Here is a 12,322-nt window from a genome sequence, read left to right as displayed (position 1 = left end):
TTTAAAGGTGCCCCAGACTGCTAGACAATAGTTTTAGGTATGCAAACCTGTACACACGTTTCATGAGAGAAACCCAGAAATTTCAGAGGAATCCAGAGTGTCAGAAACATTTGGACTTGTGATTTTTCTCGGGTCTTTGCAACAGAAAAATTACTGTAGCCAAAACATGAATGAAAACAATGAACTAGCATTTTCTGAGGAGTTCCCAGAATCTAACGATGGGTGGTTTGAGTCTAAAAAGGTTGAAAACCACTGGAACTATTATAATGAACTTCAAAAGGATGAAATCCATGTTGCCACCATACTTTATTTTCTCTGCATTCCCAGCTCATCCCATCCTTTGAAGGTAGAAGTAATCTAAAATCTACTAGCATGTACACAGAAGATTCTGGTGTCTTCTGAAAGATTCCTTAGACCAGTGGTTCCCAAGCTTCTTTTGCCGTGACCTGCTGCTGGGAGTGGAGTGCGGTGGCAGTGGCCCAGGGGCAGGGGAGCTCCTGGCACACGGTGCAGCTTGTCCTTTGTGTGCAGTGCTGCTGGCATTGCCCCTGCAACCCTCATTTGGGTTGCAACCCAAGGTTGGGAACTGCTGCCTTAGACCATGGGCTTCTTTGGCAAATTGTTCCTGACAAAAAAGGTCCATTTGATACTAAGAGCATAGATAAAACTACATGTTTACACTGATTATCAGCATCAACATGATGGAAAAATAATGGACAAGTGACACAAACTCTTAAACCTCATTTTGTGGAGAATTAAGGGTAAAACTCTGTGGGCTTTTGTAGATGCCACATTTTTTGCCCTTTTTAGCTCTCCAGCGGCATGACTGTTTGCACTGGATGCTTTAAAGTCTTTCTGGTGCATTAAAGTAAAACTCCTCGGACGTAGTTTATTTTTGCTTGCCATGAATTAAAGCATCGTGTCCTTATGTGCAAACACAAAGGGACTCAAAGACATGTAATGAGCCCCTTTGTCCACCAGATGGCTCAGTGACTTTTTTGTAGTTCACACCTTTTGTCCACCAGATGCCACTTTGAATTGCAGCTGCCCTGTTTCTATAAATAGGTGTAATGTGTTTCCCCGAACGCCAGGTGTAGCACGGCAGATGCAGTGGTCCATCCAGCCCAACATGCATCAGTGTTCATTCTCCTGTACAGACACCTGCAGACAGACACCCCACCACTCATGCCCTGGCCATGCTTAATTTGTTCTAAAGCCTATACATGCAAACACTGATGTGACACTCTAAAACTATTTTAAATTTTATAAGCCTGTATAATTTAATGAGAATTAAACCCATGATGTATGCAGGCACTCTATTGGTGCAAATTATACCAGTTTAGATGACATGTCCATTTTTATTTCGGGGTATCCATTTGCTAAAGGCAGACCTGCTCCTCAGCTACCTAGTAGAGAGGTACTATAATAGCCGTCTATGCATGAGCTACTCTGGGCCAGATGCACATCTGTCCATTCTTGATCTTGGTGTAATTTACACTGGCATACAAAACTGATATAAATTACATTGGCAGTATTTGGGAGTAAGGTTATCAGTAGACAGAATGCCTTGTGAAAGAAAAGCATTGTGGGACTGATATGGAATGACTGGATCTTGCAGATGCAGGTGAAGCAGCTGTGGTTCCTGTTCCCCTTGGCTTCATAATGAATTTGGGTTCAGACAGAATTTGCCCCCCAAAAATGTGCACCTAATAGGATTTTTTAACATGAGAATAGACTGATCTGTGGGGAGGAAGGGCCTGATTCTACTCTTGAGGTCAGTTTGACTTTATTAGTCATTTTCTAGTTACACTAGCTTAACGAAGTGTAGGAAGTGGCCAGACGTATTTTACGGCTGTCTCACATATTAAATCAATGGTTGTGACCATCTCCCCTCCCTCCACTACTTTTGTTTTCATGAAGAGATGTCTAAAGAGCAACTCCTGTTTCATAGGTACATTTTATTATATGCCACAATTGGTGCAATAAGTACTGCTGAATAAATAGCAGCAATAATGAAGTCAAAGAAAAAAGAGGGGGAAATAAGCATAGGAAAACGCAGAATTTATTCTTTGCAAGGTCCTATTAATCTGATTTTTCTGTCAGATAAGATATTTTTGTACAAAGAAATTCATTCAAGCATATTTTCCCATTGTTTAAAAAGAGTCAGAGGAGGAAAGCTAACAGCAGGTTATTGGAAATATGGAATTAATGGTGATTTTGAAAATGGCATCTAATAAGGTATTCATTTTATCAACAACATAATAACAAAATTGAAGCACTTTATATAACTTGAATATATCTTTTCACTTCTCTCAAATGTTTCATGTGGAACAAATACTACAATTTCAGTTTAGTCTTGAAAATGGGAAGTAAATAGTTCTGATAAAAAATGAAGTTTCATAATGGAGAGGGAATCTGTTGGAGGTTTATGAAAAGTTTTTCATGATGTGTTGGCAACCTGCACGGAAAATGGAAAATTCTGTCACATACAGAAATATGCAGTGACTGCTCTTAGATTGGGCTGTTGGATTTATTTTGCATGTAAATAAACATAAAACAAGTTTTATTCTTCATATTTTTTTTGCTGAGACTTCTGGCTACTTCTTGGTTTACATGCCAGAGTGCAGTACTCTGGGATATTGCTGATGCATTAAAATTTCTATAGGACTTAATTTGTCCAAAATGTCCTGGGGAAGCTTTGTATGTTCTTTTCTGTAGATGGTGTATTTTTCAATGTTTAAAAAATATATTGAAATGTTACCATGTGGAACTGTGGAACTCATTGCCACAGGAACTCATTGAATTCACAAACACAGTGGGCGCATCTACACAAGATGCTGTGCTGGCATAGCGAAAAGCTACAGTGACGTAGCTTGTTGCTACAGTGACAGAGTTGGCAGGCACTAAGCAACTGCACAGTAGGGTTAGAAATGACCCGTGCACTGCCAGGACTGTGCAGTACTAGCAAATACCAAATGACTGTGCTGTACCAACTGCACACTGGGGCACACGTGTAGACACGCACAATAAGATGCAAAAAAAGAATTTGCTATTTAAATGGGTAGTTAGCTTATCTAAAGCTGTTAGAATTGAAAACAACCATCTTGGAAGGGATATTAAATCCCAGGCTTTAGGGTTTAAGACAAACTGTTAGAGAGAAGGATAAGGCTTATACAGAAGGCTTCAGTTGCCTACTGCTGGGTTCTTATATATTCCTCTGAAGCATCTGGTGCTTGCTGCTAATGGAGACAGGATGCTAGACTTGATCTAATCCAGTTTTGTAATTCCAATATACAAAAACAAGAAATCTTTCCTGGCAAGGATAGAAGGTATGACATCCCTGGAGTCACATCAGTGACTTCAATATAGTATAAGCCTACTTGAGCTAGCTTTATATGAAGGCTATAAATACACAAACTAGTTATGGTGAAATAAGCTGGGGTGGATTTGTCAGCCACTCCATGTTATCTGTCTGTTTGCATGATCTTAGCTCAGGCTAAGTGTTAGATTGTTTACCATACTTTCATTGTCAGTCCAGCTCCTTGTTTTTGCTGCAAGGTAAAAGTGTGTGCATGGGCAGGACCTGTGGGTAGTTGATGCCCTGTAAGTTCACACCTTAGCTTCACAATAACTTTTTTGTGTTGCCTACCCTAATTTGGGTAAATTGGCTCAGACCCAGTTCCATATTGACATGCCCATGCATCTTCCAGTACCAAATCTAGTTAGTTCAATGTTAATTTTTGATCTATCCACACTTCTTTACAGTCACAGCAGTGAATGTAAAGACATACCCACAGACTTCCAGGCTAATGATCTCCTTAAAGTGAGTTGGGCTCTGAGTAGTTTGTTGTAGTGTGGCTAGGCAGCAGGCAGCCCCTGCATTTTAGCATCCTCAAGCCCCAGCCAGCCCCTGTCACTGTCTACACATGTGTTTCAGCAGTTACTTTGCCATGCGATAGTGGTGTCCCTGACAGTACTATCTTATGGCACAGTTAATTAATTTACTGCACCCAAATACTGGTACACAAGTAGACAGTGATGCTTTACTGCAGAGCTAATTAATCTCCTCTGCAGTAAAGTACACGTGCAGATGCATCTTATGAGAACCTGCAGTTCTAGTCACTGCAGAACAGAGGGACATTAGTGACATCAACAGGGGAGACGGGGCTTTCAAAGTAAGAACAAAGCTCGGCCAACTCAAAATTCCAAAGTGCGAAAAGAGTTAAAAATATACATGAAGTTTCTCCTTTTTTCATAATTGCAACTTTCCTCTTGCTCTTTTCTCTTCCATGCTCCATTTCTGTGAAGATTTTTTGAAAATAAATGGCATTTATAGAACAGTGAGCAAGCTGACCCACTGATTACATGAAAAGAGGGTTTCCTGCTGGCATGTTGAAGGGATAGCTGCTGTAGTTTCTGCTGTAAATCCCTTGATTAATTTATAGATCAGCTCTCCTACTTTAAATGGGATAAAATAAATTCTCCACTCTCATTTTAAGTCTCTTTGGAGGTTTGTTTGTTTTTTTAATAAACTTTTTAAAATTATTATTAAAGTAGCCATTTTATGAGGTGTTCCCTCCCCCCTACTCCTTTCGCCTAAGTCAGGTCATTTTGCTTGGTGAGGAGGGAGCAGGGAGCAAATTTAAAAGTTTCAAGATTCCATCTACTGTGTTTAAGACTCTCTTGAATCCATGGGGTGCATCTACACATGCAGGCATGTGCACTTACAGCAGCACAAATTTGTGCTGGAGATTTGTCCCTCAGCACACGTGTCTGAACATGCACTTTGGTGTGGGGCAAATTGTGCCACTTGGGGCAAACTGACCCTTCCCAGCTATTCCTGGATCTTCAGCCAGCACCGATGCTGGCCCTAGCAGTATAAAAAACTGCCCTGGCAAGCAGCTCAGGTCTACTTGCCCTCAGAGAGTGCGTCCAGATGAGTGCACATGTGCCTGTTGCCGTGTCTCAAACTACTTTAAGACACTGTGAGAGGCATGATGCAGGCAAAAAATGATCAGAAATAAAATAAAAAAAAACCCGCAGAGAAAAATCAGGATCAGGCATGGTCCAGGAACATGCCCTGAGGCAACTTTCCTAAACAGTCATTTTTTAATTTTTTTTGTTTTAAATAGACTATGAATTCCCTCTATGTGGAAGTTTCTGGTTTATCTGTAAAGATCTTCTGGAACAGCCAACATTTTGGGCAAGTAGAGCTTATATTTATATTTGAAGTAAGCAAATTATTTGGCCTTTTTTGCTTGATACACCTTGAACATGATCTTTCTCTCTTTCTCTGTTCTTAAAGGATGATTCCACTGCACATATCAAGAAAAAAAAGTTGAAGTGTGTCTCAAAACAAATTCAGTTTATTTTCTTCCAGGCTTTTGAATAGTAATTAGAGACACTAATGCAAAATTCATTTTAACATGACGGTGCATAATTAGACCTAAGGAAAGGTATGTAGATTCCTGTAAACATTAGAGCAGACAGAAGCAGTTTTTCATTAAGCATATGTCGATGTGAATCATATTCTAGGTGTCATGTGTCTGCAGATGAGATGCAAATTTTTTCAGAAGCAAATTTCACTGAGCCTTTCTCGACTGTGCATCTAGTCGTGGTTCCTGCCACATCTCTAAAACCAGTGGCTGCAAGCAGACCTTAGCTTTATGCTCACTGACTGTAGGAGCTTGAGAGAACTAGCACCTGTTACCCTTAGGCCCCTAACACATGTTACACTTATGTCAGGGCCTCTGATAAAATATGCCCAAGTGGGCTGAGCGCTTGAGGCATCACATCTACCCCGATCCCTGGATAATGAGATTGTCCTAGCCTTCTGTGGAGGCGAGCAACTGAATTGGCTGCTGAAAGCTCCTCTTACTCCTTTTAAGTGCATGTGCAGGCTCAGGCGGCAGGCTGCGGATGCATCTGTTTTGGCAAGCAGGTCACTGCTCCTTCTGATTCTCCTGGCTCTTGGCTCAGCTTTGACTTTTCCAGACTCTAACCTCAGATCTATCCTGGCACTAAGCACTGATTCTTACCCCTGGTTTCTGATCTCAGCTTGCTTCTCAGATTATGCTTGGTCATCCTGCAACTTAGTCCTTGTGTTCTCGGCCCCTCAGACCTAGACCCTGGCCTGATGCTCTGGCAATCTGCACTTCCATCTTGCTGTCTCCCTAACTGCTCCTAGGGGCCTAGCCACAGGCCTGGCTGCCTATAGCTTGTCTGAACCCTGACAACTTAAGATATAATTAACCAGCTAGTCGCATCTTAAATTGTGACCGAGCCACATGTTCAATAAATGAATGGCATGATAAAATGAGGAATAAGCTACATTATTCCACAAAGAATGTGTAATAACTTTGTGGCTGGTTCCTATCACACCGTTAATTGAATGTGTGGCTGGATACTCCCCTGTGGCTGGGACCCCTGTCACCCGATGGGGCTTGTAGCCATGGGAGTGTCCCATGCTTTCCTACAGCTGGGAGTCTGCAGCTGACAGCTCTGTGGTGCCCCCACAGCTGTGAGCCCTGTAAGTGCGGCCTCCCAAGCGTGGGAGTTTACTACCTGCTGTTGCAGAGGGATCAGTGATCCTGGGCTTCCGCTGCACTGGCGATAAGGTGTGATTGGGTCTGATTCTGGATCCCACAATCATGCCTCCTGCCAGGGATCACGCATCACATCCTTCTTGTCTTTATCTGAATGTCTGGCAGGGGCCTTAGTATTTTCTTCATTTTCAGTGTTAGAGCTGTCTTCTCTGACCCTTGTTGACTTCTATTTCATGTAAATTAAATTCAGGCCATTCAAAGAAAACAACCTTGCAAGTAGATAACTAACTTCATACAGTTACTAGAGTGTTTCAATAATTTAGCAGTGGTAAAACCCCCGAATAGATGTACTTGTCACCAAATGTCCAGACTTTTCTTCCCTAAAGTTTCCTTCATGACAATGGAAACAAAGTCTTGTAGATGCTTCCCCACTAAGTCATAAGGTGGCATGCAAGATCATGTGAGACAAAGCCACAATTCTGACAGCCACCTAACACACCTTCTCCAGATGGCTATGGAGGCTCCCATTCCACTTCCAGACTCTCTGGACATAATATCACAAAACCAATGTCTGAGGCAACATCAGAACTGAAGTCAATGCATCTGATAGCCTGTATGCTGGATGGTTGAGCATCACTGGTGACTGTTCCTAGAAGAATTATACATATACCTTGAAGAGGACCTAATCCATTCAATAGAAAAAATATCTCAGTTTGGGTTCAACACCATTTAAAAACAAGTGAAGACTCCTAAGGATTCTCAGCTATAACCTGTATTTGATACTGCAGATTTTAATTCAGTTCCATCAAAATACATCTTCAAGTGTTTTCTACATTTCACCCACTTGCTCAGTTTTTTTCCTATCCCTAAATTATCCAAGTCACTAAACATATTATTAGGCACTTACTTACTAGTAAGAAAACCCCTTTCCTGCAAGTGGCCTCAATAAAATCCTTGCAAACCTCCTAGGGCCTCTTTCAAGCCATTTGCAAAACAGTTTTCAACTAGTTCAATCAAGTAAATTTTCATGGTTCTTGTTACCAATTTACTTGTTTTCTTTCCTAACACTTACTTTGTACTGGGAGAAAAGAACTCCTTATTTAACACATTTCAAGGGTTTATGTTTTACCTTGACACGCTTTGACAGTCTTCTAGATTGTCCTGTTTCTTTTTTGCCCTTCTAGTGTTTCAAATGGCTAAGCTCTCTCTTCCCAGAAGATAGCAAAATAAATAATGTACTGCCTGCCAACTTGCTACCAAACAGCTGATGTACCTCCTCTTTCTAATGTTAAGGGTCACCATACCAGGGTGCAAACTGCATCTCTTGCCGGCTTCAGAAACATCCCACACCTGACCTTTGCCAGATGGCTACATGGGGGAACCCCCTGACTTATATGCCTTTGGGACACTCACTAATTTCTGTTTGTTTATTTGCAGGGAGACTGAGGAGTTCTGGCATGGCAAATGGGATGTTGCTTATCAACCACTTACAGTAGCAACCACACAGACTGAAAGAAGAAAGAATAACTACAGCTCTTAATTGTAAGTATGATTACGGCGATGACGATGATGATGATGTCAGTTTGGATTCCATTGTCTGCACTCCAGCCCTCCTTTTAAAGAGAGGTCTTATTATCAAGAGAATGGATGTATGACTGGAGAACTCTCCCTGGGTATGCCTTCAGATCGAGTGGATTGATTGTTAAGATATTCACAGCACAGGTGCAGCCCAGTACACAGTGCTCAGAAGATTCATAATCATGTGCACCAGAACCGTACGCACACTCACAGCAACCCAAAGAACCACTGCTACTATGACATAAATAGCCATTCTTCCTTTTTTTGTGTATCAAATTGTTCTCTCCTTCATGGAGTTTAGTCATTCCCTGGAGGCTTTTCACGGACTGTTTATGGAATGCTCTCTCTCTCCCTTTCCAGTTGGTTTTCCCACCCTCCAGTTTTTTTTCCATTCTATTTAACCCAGTCAGTGCTTTTTTCAAATATTTCTCATGGGACTGAGCTGAACCTTTTAGTCTGGAGTTAAAAGGATTTGGACATATCTATCTCTTAAACTCTTGGGAAATTGTAACCTTAATCCTGTTGGCTGCCTATCTGTCTGTGAAAGCTACAGTAGAGCCCAAGAGAAGAAGGTGGTGCTGGCACTACCAGAAGCAGCTCAAGAAATAAATCTTTAGAACCCAAAGGCAATGCTACTGCTATATTCTTTTGTGTTTATGGCAAAGGAACTTGAGCCCTACCAGGTACAATGTGGGACTTTCCCAATGAAATCAGCACAGTTGGCAAAGACATTTATGATTTGATCAGTCTGTTTTAGCCTGTGGATTCTGTAGTTCCTGAAAGTAGTTACAGCCATTAAAGTGGGAATGTAGGTACTGAGCATTTGTAAGTGAATGAAGACTCAGTTATCCAGCAGTCAGTCATCCTTAAAGTAAGAGACTCTGTCTTCCTGTGTATTGAAAGTGTCTTTGCACTACTATAGTCTGAACAATAATTACACACATCAGAACTACATTATAAGAACATTATGAATATTGCAAAGTCAAGTGCTCAAAATTAGTTATCCTAATGTCAGATTAAAGTTGTTGAAGAAACCTTAATTCAGCTTCTATTTTAAAATGCCTAATACGCTCCTTATTTATGTATAAAAGCATATTTCTGTAGCAATCTGAATCATTCAATGCACAGGATTGACAGTGCTCACTTAAGGGGCAGATATTTAGGTTTCTTTTCTTTCCTTTTTTTCTTTTTAGTTCAATGTTCTACGGGGTAATAAACCCCCCACTGATACAATTAAGTATCAGGTAACAAAGGATCAAACAGCACGTCTCTTCAAAGCACAACAAAAGAATACAGTCCCAGGCCCAGATAGAAAACCAGCAGAAATTTACATTGATAACGTCAAATGGTGGACTCTGATCTTGGAGCAATGGTATAACTCTATAATTGAGTTGAGCCAAATCCCAGATTCCTGGAAAGGGAGTATTATTGTACCAATTTTCAAGAAAGGTTTAAAAGATAGGCCAGAATTGTATCGCCCTATAAGCTTGATAGACATTTCAGTTAAAATTTTTGGGTGCCATTTTTTATATCATCTCATAACATGGGTAAAAGGGGAAAACACATTACATGAACACCAGACTGGATTTAGGGACAGATATTCCACTATTGATAATATATTTATTCTTCAATTTTTGAGACATAAGTATACGCAAACGCACAAATCAGCACTGTATATTGCATTTGTAGACTTGTCAAGAGCTTTTGTTAGTATAAATAGAAGTTAACTTTGGGAGAAACTGATAATTTATGAGATGGATCCTTCTCTTTTGCATTTGTTGATAAAATATTATAAAGAGACATGGGCCTATGTTAAGTGGGGCTTGAAGGGTGAACTTTCACAAAAAATTCACCTACAATAAGGGGTTAGACAAGGATGTATTTTGGCTCCTTTGTTATTTAATCTTTTCATGAATTATATTATTGGAAATACGCAGGATGCACATTTTCATCCCCTCAAATTATTAGCAATCCCGATTCCTATTTTAATGTATGCAGACGACACTGTTATACTGTCAAGAACTCCTATTGGATTACAGAGAGCAATTACAACTTCTAACTCTTCCTCCCTCAACTCCTGCATCTTTTTCTGAGATTAGAGATGGGAATGGATTCTATTTTAATAAATATTATTATTAGACTGGTGGGATTTTGGTTTAAAATCCTGCCCCTTGTACCATCTTGTTGGCTTAAATTTTGCTACATAGAAGATATTAATAATCCCCCTCCTCTCCAGTCCCCCTGGTTAGCTTTTCTTTCCTGCACTTTTGCACTTTCTGGGATGGGACACTATCTCAAAGATAATGAAAGATCTTAGAAAGATACCCCATAGAAAAGGTTCAGGTTTTCCAGAGGATACGAGATATTGCCAGGCAGAATGAGTTTGCAGTGGCTAGGGCTACTCACATTGCCCCTTTATATACTCTTTGGAAATTAGATTGGGGAGATGGGGGGAAAGGTATTTGCATTTGGATCTCAATAATAAATGGCAATTCCTTCAACTAGACTTGGGACCGAACAGATGCCCACAGCTGTCCTGGCTGCATGTAGATTGTCCATTCCAAGGGCTGAAAGATGTTGCCCCATCTGCCTAGGAGTTTTGGAAGATACTATTCACTATGTATTAGAATGCTCTTTATATAATGACACAAGGATAATCTATTTATTACTGTACTTGCAGAAACTGATACATTTCTCAAACAGAAAGAAATGAATCTGGCTTTTACAGCAAACAGATCCAAATGTAGTAAACCGTCTCGCAATGTTTGCTTACAAGGCTGAGGCGATTAGAGTTAAACATCCTTTATTACTGATATAAGTGATACATTTTAACATTAGACTTGATTTTATTGTTTCAATTCTGGGTCTATGTACAACAATTTTATAGATTCATGTCTTGATTTACTACTATATATTAATAATGTTTTTATGTTGGTGAGCTCTATTTTTAGAGCTCACCAACATAAACTATAATATAAACTATAATATTAAACTATAATATTTGTAGTTCAGTTACCTTGTTCATACTTATTTATATTATGTGTGTATGGGTGTTATGTTGTCTTTGGGAGGATGGCATTTAGCCAGAATCCTTAATAATAAATTGAATTGAACTGAATTAGTTCAATGTCTGCCCTCTAGCTCTATAACTGCATGATATTCAGACCCTGCTCTGAAGACAGAATTGTTAATTTCCCCATGGCCTTTTCTGTGTTACTTATCACTAATAGTGTGTTCCACAAGTCTTAACATTTATTTTCACAAAGCCTCTGTGAGATAAGGGGCCAGTATAACCCCAACTTTACTGAGAGGGGCCAGAAGCTTAGGCAGATGAAGGTCAAGAGCTTTCATTACACGTGGGTGTCCAGTTTGATTTACAGAAGACGTAGAACTCTCATGTTTAGATTTAAACTTGCACTGATTTCAGTTGCAGCTGTGAATGCGCAGTACTGCATATCAGGGCTTAAGGCTTTGACTGGAAGCATGCTTAGTGACTACTTGTGAAAGCGTTCTTTTAAAGGACTCCACTAGCAACACAAAGTACCTGTGGCAGTGGCAGGAACAGAATTCTATTTTCTAGAATGAATGAACTTCTATGCATAAAATGAACTTTTCCAGCAAGGATAACTTATATCACACTCCAGCTCTCTTGTAAAATTTCACTTCTACCTGGGAGAAACTTTACAAACTTTGCATTCACCTGTGCCTGAGGAAGGGTGTGTGTGCCCAAAAGCTCGCAATTAAAGAAAATTATTTTTGCAACTGGCTGTTTGGTCTAATAAAAGATATCACCTCTGCCACTCTGAATGCTCATTCTCTGGAACAGCTTTTAACTATTTTAACCAGGAGACCTTTGTTTCTTTGCCTGTAATCTCTTGCCTCATTTACTTCATAGCTTTGAATTTCTGCCACAGCTGAAGCAGAGGTCCTGTAGTCAACAGTCTTCTCTCCTATGTGCCCCTGATTCACCCCTAGGTCAGTCTCGGTGCCATTCTGTGCACTAAATCAGGCCAAGTTCCTATGGAAGTCTTGTGATCACAAAAATAAATACTATCATAATGGCGCAAGGGCCACATCCCAGGTAAGTCCTTGGCACTGAGGCTATTAGCTGTTCTGGTGACGGTGTTTCCCATTCTTTCCTGTGGGGGTAGAACCTGGGCCAGGGGAGTATGGCCAGGCTGAGTAGGGAGGCGGGGCAG

The sequence above is a fragment of the Gavialis gangeticus genome, unplaced genomic scaffold, assembly GCF_001723915.1.
Source record: "Gavialis gangeticus isolate Ggan-Ray unplaced genomic scaffold, GavGan_comp1, whole genome shotgun sequence".
Classification (NCBI taxonomy): domain Eukaryota; kingdom Metazoa; phylum Chordata; order Crocodylia; family Gavialidae; genus Gavialis; species Gavialis gangeticus.
Note: the sequence above shows the minus strand (reverse complement) of the source record.